Raw genomic sequence first — 18,235 nt, forward strand, 5'->3', positions numbered from 1 at the left:
ACTGGAGACACTCTGAAGCAGAGTGTACAGTTCACAAACACTTGGCTTTAAAGTGCTCTGTGTACACTGTGTTCCAGACAGTGCCTCCAATGCAAAGCAATTGCAAAGGTCAGAAAGAAGGGGAAGAGAGAACTCCACAAAACTGAAAGATTGGGAAAGCATTTAGTTGACATAGCAGTTACCCTGTGTCAGTGTACCTTTTGTTAATTACCTATAAAATGAGTAACCTTAGTCCTATTGATCTGCAAATTGGCAGGTCTGAATTTCATGCCCACAGAATGTAAAACATAGGAATTACAAGCAGGAGAATTCCATCTGAGTATCTGACTGAAAGTAATATGATTATAGGATGCGCACCTTTCCAAACTGCCTATAAAATGGGGACTCTTTGATCACACAGTTTGAAAAACTGGGCATAACTGCTGTACAAGAGTTAGCTGATATTGAGACAAAATGCACACACGTATTGCAATAAAACCTAGCCAGACTTGGGCTGTAAAACCCAGCCACCTCTGTGCAGACCAATGCTTATAAAAACACCACTGATTCTTTGTGAAAGAGACAGCAGTGTAACCTAGAATCAATTGACATAAAGGTGAGTGCTGGACTGGGATCTGTGCAAACCCCCCATGCCAGCATTCTTGTATAAATGAATGCCTTCCATAGGTATTAGTATCCATTTTTCTTTGCATCCCCTCTAGCAATATGTTGCCGATTTTGATGTACTCTCAGTGAGGTCTAATGTCATTGGCACACCAGTTTAAACATAGCTTATTGTATCCTAGCAAAAGTGGTCCTAATTGGAGCTAGCCCACCCATGAGACACCATTAAAAAGGTGACTTTGAGTCAGATCTGAGTCTCTCTAAAGTCCTGGGTCACTCTGTGGACTTGGGTGTCCCAAAACGCAGCATTTTAAAAACAACAACTGCTTTGCCTGCTTGTCTTTTTTATCATTTATTTGTATTGTCTTTATGGGTCTTATTTTTTATTGAATTTGTATATATGGTTGTACACCACCTTGGCATTTTGTATTAGTGTGTGAAGAAGGCATATTTTTATAACAAATAATAATTAAAACAAAAACACTGCTGACAAGGGAAACACCCTGAGCTTGGATAGGGTAAAAAAAGGGTAAAGGACTCCTGGATGATTAAGTCCAGTCAAGGGTAACTATGGGGTTGTGGTGCTCATCTCGCTTTCAGGCCGAAGGAGCCAGTGTTTGTCCACAGACAGCTTTCCGGGTCATGTGGCAAACATGACTAAATCGCTTCTGGTGCAATGGAACACCGTGACAGAAACCAGAGCACACGGAAACGCCGTTTACCTTCCCTATTTATCTACTTGCACTGGCATGCTTTTGAACTGCTAGGTTGGCAGGAGCTGGGACAGAGCAATGGGAGCTCACCCCGTTGCGGGGACGAGAACCGCCGACCTTCTGACCAGTAAGCCCAAGAGGCTCAGTGCTTTAGACCACAGCGCCACCCATGTCCCACTGCTTGGGTAGGAGAGGGATATTGAAGAGGGAGGATCTTTCAATTTGGTAGACATGTTTAGATTCTAATCACAGTTAATTGTTTCCCATGGCACTCCAAAAACAATGAGCCAGGGGCGGGATATTTGCTTTTCATGTGGGTCTAGGGTGTTTTCCTCACACCATCACTCCATTGCATATCAATAGAGAGAGAGAATAGGCTGTATCCTCCAAAATCCATTATGGGGAGCAGAACAACCACCACCCTTGGAATAGCAGGGCCCTCGCTGATATGTGCATATGTGTGACATTTCTCCCACCTTAGTCTTTCCTGGTGATCCATGGGTTTCCCCCCCGCCACAACCTCTTATGCTATAAAAGTCCATTATGATCTCTCTTTTCCCCCAAGTAATCTGTACCCCCAAGATTTGTGGTAGTAGGCAGAATTTCACCCCAAGCCAATGGCCCTTCGCTTCTAGCTTGCGATGAGTGTGACATATTACCCACCTTGTTCATTCCTGGGATCTATGCTCTTTTTTCACCACCATACCTGGAACCCGTATGATTCCTATTGTAAACGCCCCCCCCCCTCAAAAAAAAGTCTGCCCTTCTACAACAAAAAATTAACTATCATTCTGCAGTTTGCCAGGCTTTGTACTTTTAAAAGGTGTGGCTCTGCCTGTAAATTACATCCAATTCTGGCAGAAAATAAAATAGAACTTTTCAAAACAAACAAACTTTAGTGACTCCCTGTACAAAATCTCATAGATGCATCTCCTTGCAATTTGACAGGCTTCTTCCACTGTGAATGTGGTCCTGTACCTTAAAATTGCCACAAACCCTTCCCCTTTTTCACACAAGTAGATGTGAAAAGCTACCAGTACAAGTTGAATCTTGGTGCACACCCCTATCATTTGCCTGTGTTATATTTCACAGCCTTTCTCCCATCTCAATCTCAGAAACAGACCTAGGCAATTAAGAACATTTAATTATCTGAAATGCTTTTGTTTTGCCTTGTTTCAAAATTAGAGACAGACCATAAGTTCTGTTCCAATAAGATCTTCATGTACAGTTTTGATAGCATTTTCAAATGTCTGGACACACTGCATCTGTTGTTTACTGGATCACTTAACAGCAGTAAATATAAATTCAAAGTCTATCTGAAATAATTAGCATGTGTTGAAGCTTAGCATTAAGCAGAAATGCCATAATACTTGTATAGCAGAGAAGGAGTAGCAGGGAAGCTGGAGTTTTCCAGTTCCAATTTAACTACATTGTCATTGTACACCTTTCTTTTTCTGTTTCTCCTTCTGCTGTTTTGTGAACTTTGCCTCTTATCATTGAAATGAACAAGGGAAGCTTCCCAGCTGAAGAAACCTGTGCATAGTTGCCAACTCCTAGGGGCCAAGGAATATTTGAGAGGGCTGCCCCCCAATGGGCATTGCCAATTAAATTGAGTTCATGTACCGCATCATGTGATTGATTATGTGGGGACAGGCTTTCCTCCCCTCCCAATATTTTATTCAAGTTGGCACCCCTGGCTCTGTGCATATATTCCAGAGTAAGAGTACATATTTTGTACTCTTATATATAAACAACAACAAATACAATGAAATAAATGAATGAATAATATATTGCTGCTCAGAACAAGTGAGTGGATCAGCTTATTATTGCTCAGTCCTATTACTATGAGGTTATGGTTTACAGTCACCTTGCAAACCAAAATTAGAAAGCAGGTTTCCAGTCCTGGTTTGCAGGTGAGCACAAACCATACTGTGGTTTGTCCCAAAACAGGAAAGGAATTGCTACACACAAGGTGGAGAACAGGAAGGATGTGAGCCCAAAGATCTTTGAAAACCCATTCTTCTAGAATCAAGTTTGGTGTTACGTCTGAAACAGTCCACTAGGTACCCTGAAAGATGCTATAGAAATGATTAATGAAAATGCAGGCATTGTGAGAAGAATGGAACCATTATTCAATGGTGTAGCTTAGGCCCCATCTTTGGGGCTGAAGCCCAGGGTGCCATTGCCCAGGAACATTCACCGAGACAAATGATGGGGACCATGGCAGGCAGACAGGCCACACATTGGCACCAAGTCAACATGGGAATGCCAAGACCACCAAGGCTGATGCTAGTCACTATATATATATATATAAACATTTTATAGCTGGAGTGGTGGCATGGAATGCACATGGTTGCAGATGGTCATTTTATTCTTTTTACTGCTATTTTATAATGATGCTTATTCCCAAATAAAGGTGCTTAGCACAAGGCCAGCAGAATCCATCTTATTCCTGTCATCATGATGGTACAATGGTTTCATTGAGTTTAAAATATGAAACTGCACATACCCATGGTGCCTCTTTTTTCATCTGGGTTGGCAAATTGTGGAATGGCATTTGTGGAGGTGGTGGGGAAAAGAGAAATGTTAACCATGTGTTTCACCAATGAAGTAGTACACATGACCATCTAAAGGGGAAAAGTTCCATAAGACCATTAAGTCCAGGGTCTAAAATTACCACACTGCGGTACTTCAGCTGATACTGTGAAAGGGACAAGATTAAAATATATTGATACTCTCTGCAAAACATGTTAAAGTCTTCTGCCTCTTTTCTTAGATGGAAAATGCTATTAAGATGTTAAATGTAGCAGTGTTTCATTTTAATAGTTCATAAATGGAGCTTTTGCTTTTCTTCTTTTAATCGTTGTTTACTTGCTTGGCCTGTCTGTGAATCATGGACTCCTTTCATTTGCTACATGCTGAATTTTCTTTTTAACGATTTGTATTGTTTTGGGAAACAAAGAAACAATGAAATGGACATTTTAATCAATTAACTGTGACTTGATCAAAAAGACTCCCACAAACTCTCATTGTTTATTTCATGTGGGTTTGAAATATGTCTGTGGTGTTCAGTTGGACTTTAGACATTTTAAAGGGAAACCTTTGCTTTGTAGAAAAAAAATGAGATATACATTTTAAAAAATCTCACAATGTTGGAGCTTATCAGATAATAGGGCAGGGGGGGAAAGTACTTCACATAACACAACACTAATTTGTGCAACTCACTTCAAAAACTATTAGATATATGTATGGGGGATAATTCAGCTATGATGACAAACTTCTGTGTTTAAAAGTAGCAACCCTTTGGATACCAGTTGCTAGAGGGCAAAGGAGTACTGATGAATTTATGTTATGCTCATAGACATCCCAGAGACATCTGGGAGAGGCAGATTATAATTATTATTGAGCGAGGCCACCACAAAAAACAGGATGTTGGAGTAGATAGACTTTTGATGTGATCCAGCAGAGTTCTTCTCCTGTGGGTCTGGATGTTCATTATTCTATGTTAACTCTTCAGAAGGGTGGCAGGATACAAATACAATATGTAATTCACCTTATTCAATTAAAAGGTAGGAAAACCCAAACACCTACTGTTTTTGGAACATACATCATCTACACATCCTGTTTCTAACATATGTCACCCACTGCTCCAAGTCACTAATTGTATTCACTTCAAAAGAAAGCAAGTCCACTAATGATACCATTAACATTTAACCTATTGTATTTCCTGAAAACAAACAGTAAGTGGATACATATAATTTTCTAAAATATAAAATTCTCCAGAGGCTATTGTAAGGAAGGGAAAGAGAATAAAACCTATCCATTCTATTAATTAAACATTCAAAGAAACTCAGGTTGCTACATAATCTTATACAAATCACAAGTGTCTATCCATGTGTTTAATTGCCATGCTTTCCTCCTTTTTTTCCGGAGCACTTTTTCTCCTGACCTTTTCATGCTGCTTCTGCGTTCCATGTAATTTTGATTAAGAAATGTTTAATTGCTAAAATAATATTGTTTGTTTGTTTGTTTGTTTGTTTATTATTAAATTTGTGAGGTCCATGCCTTTACACAAAATACCATAAAACATTATTAAAAGATAACAATAAGATTATAAAAGTAAGCTAAAATTCATGCCATGCTATCCCAGCAAGGAGACTACCCAAAAACCCCCACCATTCAGGAAAGAAGATACAGCAACAGGTTAGGAAAACAATGGGAGGGACCTCACCGTTTCGTCCAGGAACCGTACCCTAGTTTTCATAGCCTTCACCACAAAGACCGCTACCACGTGAGAAATCCGTGGATCAGCGTCCACCAGTAAAAACTTTACTTGGTCCTCAGAGTTGACTATTGATTTGGGAATAGTTTGTAACATCGCATCCCTGAAGGCCGAATAGATGGGACAATACAACATGTAATGTGTGAGATCCTCTTGGGTTCTCATATGACAAAGACATATACGTTGCTCTGCTGGGATTTTTGCATATCTGCCTGTCAGGTAGGCCGTAGGAATGGTTTGAAAACGGGCCATGGTGAAGGCTCTCCGAAGGGTGGGATTGGTGATATTCGCCAAATAATTGGCACAGGTTTTGACTGTTTTCAGTCGGGGAAGCCAGTGGGAGGACCCTGGGTTCTGAATTTTTGTGATATCTAATAGAGCGTCTCTCTCCAGGATCCATTCCCGAACTTTGTCTGGGCTCCACAGTTTGAGGGTGTTAAACTCCGGTAGGGTGTATCTAACCAGGATCTCAGATAGGTTTTGACGCCAAGTGGTATTCTTTTGAAGAGATACAAAGGCTTGTTTGGCCAATAAGGTGTTTGTGGTATTTGCAAGTTTGATGTAAAATCGTAGGAATCTTAAGTGGGCCCTGGCAGACACAGAGGGTAATCCAACCTCCACCCTCAAGAGAGCTGCTGGGGTTCCTTGAGGAAGGCCTAGAATCCTCTTGAGATAATAGTTTTGAAGAATTTCAAGCCGTTCTAGCAGCTTCTGATTCCATCCCCAGAGTTCTACTCCGTATAGCATCTGAGGAATCACTTTTCCTACAAAAGCTTTTAGTGCCGGGATCACCAATTGCCCTCCCCTCAAATAAAAAAAGCTGAGCAGAGCACCGATTGTCCTACGTGTTAGGAGGGCTACAGTCTTGAAGTGGGCAAGCCAGCTAGATGTAGCTTGGAAAGTGATACCAAGATATTTAAAAGAAAGTCTCTGTTCGATTACGTGTTCATCTAAAGACCATCTAAATGTCTGGCGAGCTCTAGTAAACACCACAATTTTTGTTTTGTCATAATTTATCTTTAGAGAGTTTTGGGCACAATAAGCTGCGAGCCCCTCCAGCATGCTGTGTAGGCCCCTACGAGTAAGTGCCATGACAGCCATGTCATCAGCATATAGCAATATATTCAGATGTTTGCCTTCCAAGGCGGGAGCTGCTAACTTATACTTTGCCATATGTTGAACAATGTCATTTATATAGAAATTAAAGAGGAACGGCGCTAACAAACAACCCTGTTTTACCCCTTTCCCCAGTGGCAGTGGGTCAGTATAGTTGCCTGGCATCCCGGTTCTGATTTTAACTGTGGTGTCTGAATGTAACTCTCTAAGTATATTAAGAAGTCGTCTATCAATATCCGTCTCATATAGTTTTTGCCATAATTTGTCCCTACAGATTGAGTCAAAAGCAGATGTAAGATCTACAAAAGCCACAAAAAGTTTGCTCTTGTGTACCTTTGTATACTTATCTATCATTGTCTGTAGTACCAAGCAATGGCCTGTTGTACTATGGCCCTTTCTAAACCCTGCCTGCTCCGGATTAAGCAAGTTAGAGTGGTCAGCCCAGTCAACCAGTTTATTTAGCAGGTAGCGAGTGTAAAGTTTATACACAATGTCCAGGAGGCTTATGGGGCGATAGTTTGAGGGGTCTTGGGGGTCTCCCTTCTTATAGATGGGGGCTACCAGGCTCAGTTTCCAGTTTTCTGGGATTTTGCATGTATCATTTATTACCGTAAAAAATTGGGCCAAGAAAGCAGCCCACCACTGGGCATTTAATGTAAACACCTCAGGAGGAATCATATCTTCACCAGGAGCTTTGCCATTTTTGAGTGTTTTAATTAGCTGTAAACATTCTAATTCGGTAACAGGATCCCAGCCCATTAATAGATCATTTTTAAGAGAAGGGAACTGGCTCGGTTTAGCAATGTTTGGAGCTGTATATAGCCGGGAGAAATGTTGGTACCATAAGTTGGGTGAAATACTGTTGATTATAGTTTTCCCTTTGGGTGAAACTCCCTGAGCAATAATTTCCCAGAATTTTTTGTCGTCCCGCAATTTGATCGCTTTGTCAAGTGCCTCCCATTGTTCCTTTCTGTATAGGAATTTCTTGAGTTTTAGAGTGTTTTTATAATGAGAGCGCCACCTGTGCAGGTTTTCTATTGAGGACAGGGTCCCTTCCTGTTTTACTTTATTTTGTAATTTCCTAAGCAAAGATCTTAGATTCCTACAGTCTTTGTCGAACCAGGTCCTCGAGTTGTTTAATTGTTTGGGAGGATTGGAGCTCGTAAGTAGTGGGAAGAGCGACTCTGAGACCTGCTGAAATATTGAAAAGGGATCAGAATTAGATAAAATACACTGGTCTCTCAAGGCCAGTAAGTCTGATGAATGCAGGTGTTGTTTGATTTTAAAATCCAGGTCGCTGTTCCATTTACGTCTACGAAGGGCCAGAGTTAGAGGTGGGTCTGCACAGTGATTGCGGCATTGCGGGTCCTCCAAACCACGGGGAATTAGTGAAATTGATATAGGAAGATGATCACTCTCAATTCTATTGAAAGTGCTGAAGCCCTGTGACCTCTCCAAGAGTTTTGGGGAGACCAGGATATAATCAATAACGCTCGCACCTCTAGGCCCAAGAAAAGAAAAGAAACCCCCTGACCTGTCCATATGGGTACCATGCAAATTATACAAATTATGTTTGAAGGCAGTCTCCATTAATGTAATGCCTGCCTTATTCAAGACCTTGTCGTCAGAGGACCAGGGAATAAACCAATCTGCCTCTGGCAGGAACTGAGATTTAGAACAGTACGTATTAATGTTATTTCCTATCCTAGCGTTGAAATCACCTGCCAGCAGGATATCCATGCCAGGGAGTTCTAGTTCAGCCTTCTCCAAACATAGCTCTAAATCTTCCCAGATTTGTAACGAATGGGGAGGGGAACCTATGGGAGGGATATATAAATTAAAGCAGAGAAAATCTCCTCCTTCCCTGCTAGAAACAAGTAAGATTTGTAAATTGTTACTTTTCACCCACTGCTGTTGCCGGGCCTTGCACTTTAGCTTAGTGGATATAAAAGTGACTAAACCACCACTAGGTCGGCCTCGGGTATTTGATTTTAACGCGGGGGTAACAAAGGCTTCGTATCCCTGTAGAGAAGGGGCATGGAGATCTAAACACCACGTCTCCTGTAGACATATGATCTGAAATTTTGTAAGGAAATCCAGAAGGTCGACATCGCCCTGCTTAGATAGCCATCCCGCCACATTCCAAGATAGAATGTGGAAATAGGGTGATGGTGGAAATAGTGGCAGTCAATCTCTTTTCCGGTGGTTTGAGGCTCCTAAGTTGGGCTCCTCCTCTTTCTGCCCTGCTTGGTGGTTCCAGGTTTGAGGTCGCTGGACCCTAGGTAAGTGTGATGGCTTTAACCGAGGGGCCAGTTGGTTGATATGGCCCAGAGGATCTTCGATGGCATCGTTGCCGATATGATGTTCAGCAGGTTTTTGGAGAGCAAGGGTTTTGCCGACCCGTATAGTCTGTACAGGTAGCAGGTCAACAGCTGTATCTTGCGTCGGTACTGTTAGTGGGTCAAAAATTGACAAAAGCTGTGGATCTTGGTTGCGTATTGGGCTTGGAATAATGGAAGCCTCCAGTTCCGGCATCGAGGCATATGAGGTCGAGAGCATTTCAGACTGGTCTTGCTTGGGTAGTCCAATGTCAGGCTCGTTGCACGTAGAGACCAAGGTACCAAGCGGGGGGTGTAGGAAATCAATTAAGTCATTTGCGGGCAGGCTTGCCACTCCCTGTGGGGTAATAGATTTGCCCTTATTTGGGGTCCCCGGCTCCATTCCCCTGTCTATTTGTTCTTTATGGCGCACAGGCCCAGCATCGTCACAGACAGCACCTGTCCTGGTGCGTAGTGGTGTGCGGGTCAGGTTAGTGAATACCCTTGTGAAATAAATGTGCCATTTCCTTGTATGGTTTCTTAGTTTTAGAATCTTTGCAACGAGATGGGCAGATCTAAAGTTAATAACCATACGTCTCATGTAAGGTCCAGAAGGCAGCCATGTGATGTCCGCGATATCTGCGCGGCGAAGTGCCTGCCCCAGCAGTTGGGTCAGGGAATTTATGACCGAATGTTTATCCGCCCATTTATTATAATTCAAGGGGTGGTTTCCCACCAGTACTGCAAGTTTGCTGATCTGGAGTTGCAAACTTAAGTTTTGTACTTGGTTGGGCAGGCATCTCACTTGTTTTTGTGCAAGGTTGGCCTGCACACTTGGGCAGGGGTGTGCAGAGTTTACAGTGTTGTTAAGCTGAGGGAGTGAGGGGAGGCAGCGGAACAAGCCAAAAACATTTTCAAGCTTCTTTTCGATCCCATCCAGCCTTTTATATAAGTTGGTGATGGTGTGTATTATCAGCTCAGTCTGGCAAATTAGCAGTTCCAGTACCTCACGGTCCTTATTTAACTGGGCTGGTGGCTGGGATAGTTCAGGTGAAGTTTTTTGCAGGGACTCAAGAGTCTGTTCCCTCTGTTCCTTCATACACAGGCTCGAGGCTAGTTGTGGGCCATCCACAATGCCGGCAGGCTCCTCATGAGTAGGCAGGCTCCTCCAAGTCACTAATTGTATTCACTAATTGCCGGCAGGCTCCTCCAAGTCACTAATTGTATTCACTTCAAAAGAAAGCAAGTCCACTAATGATACCATTAACATTTAACCTATTGTATTTCCTGAAAACAAACAGTAAGTGGATACATATAATTTTCTAAAATATAAAATTCTCCAGAGGCTATTGTAAGGAAGGGAAAGAGAATAAAACCTATCCATTCTATTAATTAAACATTCAAAGAAACTCAGGTTGCTACATAATCTTATACAAATCACAAGTGTCTATCCATGTGTTTAATTGCCATGCTTTCCTCCTTTTTTTCCGGAGCACTTTTTCTCCTGACCTTTTCATGCTGCTTCTGCGTTCCATGTAATTTTGATTAAGAAATGTTTAATTGCTAAAATAATAACTGCTGCTTTTTAATCGTTTGCAAGTCAACTCTTGTTTCTCTGTTGTAATTCCCAGTAAATGCGGGAAGGTTTTCTTTAAGGTGGCATGGATCCTGTTCAGGCTTATGGAAGAATTTCCTTGTAATCATGGGTCATACTTGATTTCAATATCAGTCCCATCCCAGGACCTGGCAAAGCAACACCACAGTCTCATTAGAAAATACTCCCCGCACCAGGTTTCATGAAGCATTTCATGAAGATTTTATAGTATCTTTCTGTTGCATTAATTTTAATCTACAGGAGTGATTGTCATGTCGTGGGTTATCAGGCTGTCACTGGAATAGTAGCAGCAATGAATGAGAACCAATTGTGATAGCCAGGTTGCGCAATGGAAATCGGGTTGTACAATGGGGCTTCTGGTCTCTCTATCCCCTCTACCTGTGTACCCCAGAAATAGGGCACACAAGGGTTACCTACAGGTAAGGAAAAAATGAAGGGAAGCCTCACTACATAGGCAGATGCCTCTTGCATTATTATTATTATTATTATTATTATTATTATTATTAATTCAACTTGTACACCGCCCTATACCCAGAGGTCTGAGGGCAGTTCACAAGAAGATCACAACATATAAAATCAAACCAAACGCAATAACCCAATAAACTCCCCTCCCAAAAATCCACATTCTAAAAGGATGTCAATAAGATCAACCAAAGGCCTGGTCAAAAAGGAATGTTTTTGCCTGGCGCCTAAAGGTGTCTAATGAAGGCGCCAGGCGAACTTCCCTGGGGAGAGCATTCCATAGATGGGGAGCTACTGCAGAGAAGGCTTTGTTCTCATGTTGCCACCCTCTGAACCTCTCGAGGAGGAGGCACACAAAGGAGGGCCTCAGAAGGTGATCTCAGGGACCGGGTAGGTTCATACGGGAAGAGGCAGTCCTTGAGGTAATGTGGTCCTAAGCCGCTTAAGGCTTTGTAGGTCAAAATCTTTGAATTGGGCCTGAAAACTAATTGGTAGCCAGTGCAGTTGGACAAGGATCAGTGTAATATGCTCAAACCGTCTACATTTGATCTCACCCAGTGCTTTAAAATGCAAAAACTGCATACGCAGGAATGCATTCTCTCACATGACAGCTAATGGAGGACTTCCACTGTCTGCAGTGGCTTTTGCTTGTGTGCAGAATAAAGTGTAGAAAAAAATTCCATGGTTTCAGCTGAAGTAGTAAGAGGAAAATTAGGGCTTCTGATTTGCAGAAGAAAGAAGCAAAATGATACTCTATTTATAAAACAGCCATTCTGTTTTAGTTAATATAAAACATCTGAACACTCTGCCAGCTCTGCTGGCTTTCTGTTTGCAAAGAGGTTGTTGTTTATGCAAAGGAGCATTTAAAGCTGGAGTCCCCCCCCCCCCCCCTGCAGACTGAAGTGGTGCAGAACTTTCTAACACCTCATTGGCCTACAAGCATCGATCAGTCCTCATTGATGCTCTCATTACAGGAAAAACACATGGTCTTGCGAGTGAAAAATGAAAAGGCTGCTGAACCTTTTTAGAGATGGACCTCCTCAACCATGGAAGAACATGGGTGAGAGGAAGCAGTGCCACACTCTCCCCCTAACATAGTAGCAGGAACATTAAGTGTTGGGAAGGAAATAATATCACACAGGGGGAAATCCATTTTGCCTTTGACTAATGTAATTATGTGATCCCTTGAGAAATGATTAGCATCCCTTAATTTATATCTTAGAAACACATTTTCATAATGTGTTGCTGTTGCATTGTATTTAGTGCATCCAGTTTATCTCTCGAGGATGGCACACATTCTGCTTGCCTGCCGATGAGTTAATAGAAAATTGATTATGTACTGGGAAGGCACTGGGCTGATGATGTCCAAAATAGCATTCCTTTAATGGTATGTGCTTCAAAGTGAGAGCTAAATTAGTATTATATGTTTCCAAAAGTTAACCTTTGCATCAGAGTTTACAGACAATAACAGTCAAGCATCCCTCCCATCCCCTGCCAGCGGTTGTAATAGTGGGTTTCTTGTCTTACAACAATGGGTCCCTAATGTTATGCTGTGTGAGGAAAAGAGGATGCTATTTCTTCTGTTTCTGAGAGCCAGTGTGGTGTAGTGGTTAAGAACGATAGACTCGTAATCTGGTGAACCGGGTTCGCGTCCCCGCTCCTCCACATGCAGCTGCTGGGTGACCTTGGGCAAGTCACACTTCTTTGAAGTCTCTCAGCCTCACTCACCTCACAAAGTGTTTGTTGTGGGGGAGGAAGGGAAAGGAGAATGTTAGCCGCTTTGAGACTCCTTAGGGTAGGGATAAAGCGGGATATCAAATCCAAACTCTTCCTCCTCCTCCTCCTCCTCTTCTTCTTCTTCTTCTTCTTCTGCTGCTGCTGCTGTTTATGCACTCCTTCCCTGCCACCTAGTCTGAAAATGGTCCGCTGCATCCTGCCATGTGAACCATGGCAGAAAGTTGAAACCACAAAAGGAAAATCGTAGTGCATAAGATGGAGAAACAGCCAACATCTTTGCACTGCTGCTGTGCAGGTGGTCCTCACTATGTTGCCGAGGTGGTATAATGCTCAAGTAGACAATACTGAACTAGGTGAACAAATAAGTTGACCTCATAGAATAGTTTCTTATGTTCCTAATAGCGCATTGACAAGCTTGTTTTCTGTGTGCAGGGGATTTTATCTATGGCGGGGTATTTGAATTTGTAGCCTGAAGTGGAACACTCCAGGAAAAGCCTTACTACTTGCTTATGCTTTGTAAACACTGCATTTAGAAGAGTAATCATAGAAATGTGTGAAAATGTCAAGTCTCATTTGCATGCAGCGTTTTCATGACTCTTCATACCCATCAGGCTAATGAGTGCACAAATGGCAACTGGGGGAGGGGGAATTTAGGGGGTGTATTTATTTATGTATTTATTTGCTTCTTGTCAAAGACTACAGATGCATCAGCTGAAATCTGCCATGCAAAAACCCATGTGTGCACAGGGTGCGTGCTGAGATTCCAAAGACTGTTATCTATTAAGGAGGTTAAAGACTCATTATTATTAGCTAGAATTTGTAACTCACTCTTCTTTTCTAAAGAAAACTCTAAGCCATTAACAATATATGCCAGTCTGAGTAAACTATAACAACAATACCTCCTAACAAACCGTATAACAGTATAAGCAAAAAACTATTACAGTGTTGTTGTTATTATTATTATTATTATTATTAAATATATAAAAACAGAAAACAACCATAAAACAAATGTGAACATGGCAACAGTTTCAAATTCGAATCCAGCCATGACAAATGTAAATACAAGTGACAGGTTAGTTGTAAAACTGCCATTCTATCTCCCACTCAGAACCCTAAGCACAAGAAAAGTTAGTTCCCATAAGTCCACAGAAGCCGAGAGAAAGGAATATAGAAGTCTTGGTTTTTTTAATTTAAAAAAATGATTAGGTACCTCCCAGCACCATCCTATACACATTACTCAAAAGTAAGTCCCACTGAGTTTGATAGGGCTTATTCCCAAGTAAATGGTATAGGGTTACAGCCTCAGTCTAGTACAGCAGTGGGCAACCTCCAGCCCACCTGACTTTATCTTCCCCAATTGGCATGTAAAGCCCTTTGAGCCAAGTCACCCCACCTGTCTCACACCAGATATTATATATGGCATCAGGTGTGGGGCAGGTAAAGACACAGCTCCCTGCCAAAAGGGAGGTTTGCGAAGCCCTGTGTATTTCCTCCTGCACTTTGATTTCAAACTACGTGGACAAGGGGGAGTGGATCACCTGATGTTACTGTGATGCCAGGTGACTGACAGGTGGGTGGTCTCAGTTCTTCACCCTTGGTCTAGTAGCTTCGGGGCATTCATGGAGTGGGGAGGGCAGGGTCACCAAACCACATGCAAAAGTGACTGAGCATCAGGGCTGGCCCTATTCTTTTCAGTGCCAGACTACTCCATGTATATACTGAAGATGTGCAAAGCATTTTACAACACAGGAAAAGCACTTCTGCATACGGGCGTCACATGTAACTTGGGGTCATAGCCACAATTCTTTTCCTACCACAATTCAGTAGCATTCCTAGGTCTTTCCAACCTCAGTACCCCTGGTTTTCTTCAGAGATTTATAGCACTCCCGTTTTCTTAAAAGATTCACAATGATTTATTCTCCAAGTCAGTAACAGTGTCATCATTACTCAACCATCCAACTGTGCTGCATGTTACGTTAATAAATCATCAAACTCGAAAATCAATACCTCAATGAATTGCAGCAAATTAAAAGCGTTCCTATTCGATGGTTCCACCTGTATGGTTGGAGCATTCGCTGTCTGAGTTCATAAAACTTCCACCGGCTAGTTAGGTCACCACCGTTCTAAGCAGCTCTGAAGAATCAATGTCAGACAAATATTGTCAGTTGATTATTCCCCCCTCCACACACCCTGCATTAAACTGTCAGCATGTCTCCAGTATATGACTGTGATACTTGCTTCCTCTGTGGTGTCTTCAATCACTTTCTTTTATTGCAGGGTATCCACCCAAGGCCTACCCAAGACCCATCTCTCCATTTTCTTGTGGTTCAAGGGACATCCCAGTCCCATTTTAAATCTCCTTTTCAGTTTAAGATATATATGTAAAACAAGCATTTCAATACCCCAACCGCCCCATATTTCATTCTGATTGTTGCCTCTGCTCTCCAAAGGCAATGGAACTAAACTACTTGTAGAATTTTTTACGAGTGATTTGTGCCAGGGCAATTAAATTCCAAGGCTTGATTTACTGATGTCATTTTTTTGCTCACCCTACATTCATCTGTTTAATTTAGCTAGATCAACATATAGAAGTCTGAATTGATGAGACACCACTACAGAAGCTGAAATAAGTCTTGCCTGTGAAGGACAATTTTATCCAATGCACACACGCACACATATACACACATCAGTATGGAGAGAAGTAAATCTGCAGGCAAGCCTACTGATGCCTAGTCTCTCATCCAGAGAAGAATGCCGAAGTCTAGCATTAAGTCTAATGGCAGACAAATTACTGAAACTGGAGTGAAGATAACAGTAGATTACCTCTCTGAAATCACAATGGAATATTTTCTTTTGTTCCCTCCTTCTTAGCATCATAAGAATTCAGTGGCAGAAACCTTCAGAAGTTTTTATTGCTTAGTCATAGATCAGGTGATCTAAAGGTGTTAGGTAAATAATTGTTAATTAGGTCTATCAATTATAATTTCCTGTATTTGGTTACATATGCCTTTCTGGTTATACAGTGCAGAGCATATGTTGTTGTTTAGTCGTTTAGTCGTGTCCGACTCTTCGTGACCCCAGGGACCAGAGCACGCCAGGCACTCCTGTCTTCCACTACCTCCCGCAGTTTGGTCAAACTCAGGTTGGTAGCTTCGAGAACACTGTCCAACCATCTCGTCTTCTGTCATCCCCTTCTCCTTGTGCCCTCAATCTTTCCCAACATCAGGGTCTTTTCCAGGGAGTCTTCTCTTCTCATGAGGTGGCCAAAGTATTGGAGCCTCAGCTTCAGGATCTGTCCTTCCAGTGAGCACTTAGGGCTGATTTCCTTCAGAATGGATAGGTTGGATCTTCTTGCAGTCCATGGGACTCTCAAGAGTCTCCTTCAGCACCATAATTCAAAAGCATCAATTCTTTGGTGATTAGCCTTCTTTATGGTCCAGCTCTCACTTCCATACATCACTACTGGGAAAACCATAGCTTTTACTATACGGACCTTTGTTGGCAAGGTGATGTCTCTGCTTTTTTTTTTTCTTGCTTAAAAAGTAAAAAGCAGAGCATATACAAGAGGCAATTAAGCTCCTTTCAGCAGTCATATTGATGATAAAAAACAATCTTTCAGTCACTTAAATTCTAACATTCAGGTGTCAGGTATGGACAGCACCTAGAAATGACTGGAATGCTAAGGTCATTGAGCAACATTTGTTAAATGTTGTAGGGATATCCTTTTGAGTGGCACCTTGCTGGTGCAAATCAGTTGAGTGCTTTTTGAATCCGTTTAATGAACACAGACAGTTCATTCATTTTACATGTGACATTGACATTCTGATCTTAACATTATATCCTGTCATATCTGATTGCTGTAATTTCTTAATAATAGAATAATATAATGCTTTGTGCTGTCCTTGATGTAGTTGTTAGATTCTACTATAAACACTTATGTGGTGGCTCTGCAAGTCATCAAATCAGAAAGTCAGACTGTTAAATAAGACAGAGGTTCTTATTACTGTATTATTGATTTGTTTTGTATTTATATATTATTCATTCATTCATAGCTCATCTTTCCTTCAAGGTGCTTATGGGCACCACAGCTTAAGAAGGATATTGGCAAGTTGGAAGGAGACCAAGATGATAAGGGGTCTGGAAACCAAGCTTTATGAGGAGCAGTTGAGTGAGTTGGGTTTGTTTAGCCTGGAGAAGGGAAGACTGGGTGAAATGAGTCATATCCAAATAGCTGAAGAGCTGTCACATGGAGGATGGAGCAAGCTTGTTTTCTGCTGTTCCAGAAGGCAGGGCCTGAACCAATGGATTCAAATACAAGAAAGGAGACTTAAACTAAACATTAAGAAGAACTTTCTGACAATAAGAGCTGTTCAACAGTGGAACAGACTACCATGGAAGGTGGTGAGCTCTCTTTCATTGGTCATCTGTCAGGGGTTCTTTAGCTGAAATTCCTGCATTGCAAGGAGATGAGCTAGATGACTTTTGGTGTGCCTTCCAACTCTGCAATCCTATGATTCTGTGCTCAAGGTGGCATACTTGCTTCCCATTTTATCCTCACAACAACTCTGCAAGGTAGGGCTGACTCAAGGTCACCCCTTGGGGATTTGAACTCCCAGGTCCTTTTTCAACCATATAACCACTGCATATTATGCAAATATGAGGATCAAACATTGGTTTAATCACATCAGCTCTGCCCACATACAAAGCAGGAGAGTGGGAGACCTGGCTTTAAAATCCAAGGTAGCATAAAGGTAAGGGGGCGAGAACCCTTACCCTTCCTTGCCTTACGTCAGGGGTCAGCAAACTTTTTCAGCAGGGAGCTGGTCCACTGTCCCTCAGATCTTGTTGGGGCCTGGACTATATTTTTTGGGGGGGAGGGAATGAATGAATTCCTATGCCCCACAAATAACCCAGAGATGCATTTTAAATAAAAGGGCACATTCTACTCATGTAAAAACATGCTGATTCCTAGACCGTCCACAGGGCGGATTGAGAAGGCAGTTGGGCCAGATCGGGCCCCCGGGCCTTAGTTTGCCTACCCATGCCTTACGTCTCTGTAGTCCATTGCCCAATACTAGAAGTGAATCAGGTTGCAGAAAAGTTCCTGGGACAGTTGTTCACAGGAGAGAGTGTGAAATGGTGGTGGGAGGAGAGTTCAGATTCCCTTACTTACAACCCTCTTTTGATATTAGAACAAGACTCCTGCCAGAAATTCAAAGAATGGCTAGATCCAGTCACCTGACTCTGTTTGGAATTCTTGACCAGAAGAAAAGGAGCAAGAAGAGGATCCCAGGGTGGGGAAAACCAGACAAGCCCACCAAGGCACTGGGACCCTGGTAGCTTTCTAAGAATGCCAAGTCTGACTGGCTCTGACTCTGACAATCAAACA

The sequence above is a fragment of the Podarcis tiliguerta genome (assembly GCF_965153285.1).
Source record: "Podarcis tiliguerta genome assembly, chromosome: 4".
NCBI lineage: Eukaryota > Metazoa > Chordata > Lepidosauria > Squamata > Lacertidae > Podarcis > Podarcis tiliguerta.